General features: G+C 36.4%; 1 non-coding gene across 1 annotated transcript; it reads left to right on the top strand.

Annotated features, from left to right (window-relative positions):
* Positions 1 to 370: 370 nt before the first annotated feature.
* On the top strand, positions 371 to 478 carry LOC130951902 (small nucleolar RNA R71). The gene has a single exon (XR_009074144.1). It is a non-coding gene; the product is annotated as a small nucleolar RNA R71 (small nucleolar RNA).
* The last annotated feature ends 2,139 nt before the right edge of the window (positions 479 to 2,617 follow it).

Below are 2,617 nucleotides of genomic sequence, written 5' to 3'. Positions count from 1 at the left end.
CCATTGAAGGGTTCTCAGGATCATAGGCTTCTTCCTCAGATGAAGCTTCCTTAGTACTGCCAGGTGCATTTTGCATTCCAGACAGACTTTGAGAAATTAAATTGACTTGTTGAGTCAATATCTTGTTCTGAGCCAATATGGCATTCAGAGTGTCAATCTCAAGAACTCCTTTCTTCTGACTAGTCCCATTGTTCACAGGATTTCTTTCAGAAGTGTACATGAATTGGTTATTTGCAACCATTTCAATCAATTCTTGAGCTTCTGCAGGCGTCTTCTTCAAATGAAGAGATCCTCCAGCAGAGCTATCCAAGGACATCTTAGATAGTTCAGAGAGACCATCATAGAAAATACCTATGATGCTCCATTCAGAAAGCATGTCTGAGGGACATCTTCTGATTAATTGTTTGTATCTTTCCCAAGCTTCATAGAGGGATTCTCCATCCTTCTGTCTGAAGGTTTGGACTTCCACTCTAAGCTTACTCCATCTTTGAGGTGGAAAGAACTTTGCCAAGAAGGCATTGACTAGCTTTTCCCAAGAGTCCAGGCTTTCTTTAGGTTGAGAATCCAACCATATTCTAGCTCTGTCTCTTACAGCAAAAGGGAATAGCATCAGTCTGTAGACCTCAGGGTTAACCCCATTAGTCTTGACTGTGTCACAGATTTGCAAGAATTCAGCTAAGAACTGATGAGGATCTTCCATTGGAAGTCCATGGAACTTGCAATTCTGTTGCATTAGAGAAACTAATTGAGGCTTAAGCTCAAAGTTGTTTGCTCCAATGGCAGGGATAGAGATGCTTCTCCCATAAAAATCAGGAGTAGGTGCAGTAAAGTCACCCAGCACCTTCCTTGCATTGTTGGCATTATTGTTGTTTTCGGCTGCCATGTGTTCTTCTTCCTTGAAGAATTCGGTCAGGTCCTCTAAAGAGAGTTGTGCTTTAGCTTCTCTTAGCTTTCTCTTCAAGGTCCTCTCAGGTTCAGGGTCAGCTTCAACAAGAATGCCTTTGTCTCTGCTCCTGCTCATAAGAAAGAGAAGAGAAAAGGAAAATGTGGAATCCTCTATGTCACAGTATAGAGATTCCTTGAAGTGTCAGAGGAAAAGAGAAATAGAAAGAAGAAGGAGAAGAAGAATTCGAACTTTAATTGGATAAGGTTCGAATTGTGCATTTAGAAGGAGTAGTACTCCATAAATAGAAGGATGTGAGAAGGAGGGAAGAGAATTTTCGAAAATTCAATTAAAAGATGTTGATAATTTTCGAAAATTGAAAGTGAAAAAGAAATCAAGTGATTTTTGAAAAAGATTTTGAAATTAGAAGTCAAAAAGATTTGATTGAAAACTATTTTGAAAAAGATGAGGTTAAAAAGATTTGATTGAAAAGTTATGGTTTTAAACAGATGTGATTGAGAAGATATGATTTGAAAACAATTTTAAAAGATATGATTTGAAAACAATTTTAAAAGATATGATTAAAAAAAAATTAATGACTTGCCTAACAAGAAAAGATATGATTCAAACATAAAACCGTTCTTAATAGAAAAGGCAAAAAATGTTCAATCAAATCATTAATTGTTAGTAAGTATCTTTGAAAAAGGAAAGAAATTGATTTTGAAAACATTTGATTGAAAAGATATGATTTGAAAAAGATTTGGTTTTGAAATACTTTGAAAACTTGAAAAAAATTGATTTTGAAAACAAAATCTTCCCCCTAGCACCATCCTGGCGTTAAACGCCCAGAATGGTATACATTCTGGCGTTTAACGCCCAAAATGCTACCTCTTTGGGCGTTAAACGCCCAACCAGGTACCCTGGCTGGCGTTTAAACGCCAGTCTGCCTTCTTCACTGGGCATTTTTGAATGCTCAGCTTTTTCTGTATAATTCCTCTGCAGTATGTTCTGAATCTTCAATTCTTTGTATCATTGACTCGAAAAGACACAAATTAAAAATATTTTTGGATTTTTAATAATCAAAATGCAACAGGAATCAATTAACAATGCATGCAAGACACCAAACTTAGCAGTTTGTGTGCTACTGACACTATATGAGACATATGAACACTCAAGTCAATAGAAATTAAAGATCAAAACAAGAAATATATGCATGGATTCGAAAAATATAACAAAAACATGCATTTGACACCAAACTTAAGATGAGACTCTAGACTCAAACCAGAAATATTTTTGGATTTTATGGTTTTGCAATTTTTTTTTTTTTTGGATTTTTCGAAAATTTAAGTGGGAAAAGGTATCAAAATTCTTAATGAGAATTCCAGGAATCAGTGCAATGCTAGTCTAAGACTCTGGTCCAGGAATTAGACATGGCTTCACAGCCAGCCAATCTTTCAGGGAAAGCTTCGGTCCAAAACACTAGACATGACCAAAGGTCAGCCAAGCCTTAGCAGATCACTGCTCCAAAAGCAAGGTTGATGAAAATCAACAAGCTCTTGTGGTGATAAGTTGAAACCTCGGTCCAATCAGATTAGACATGGCTTCTCAGCCAGCCAGATTTCAACAAATCATCATGAAACTCTAGAATTCATCTTCAAGAATTTCGAAAAAAATAAATACCTAATCTAAGCAACAAGATGAACCGTCAGTTGTCCAAACTAGAACAATCCCAGG

This window comes from Arachis stenosperma, chromosome 1 (genome assembly GCF_014773155.1).
Source record: "Arachis stenosperma cultivar V10309 chromosome 1, arast.V10309.gnm1.PFL2, whole genome shotgun sequence".
NCBI classification, from domain to species: Eukaryota; Viridiplantae; Streptophyta; class Magnoliopsida; order Fabales; family Fabaceae; genus Arachis; species Arachis stenosperma.
This window is presented reverse-complemented; position numbering and strand designations above follow the sequence as displayed.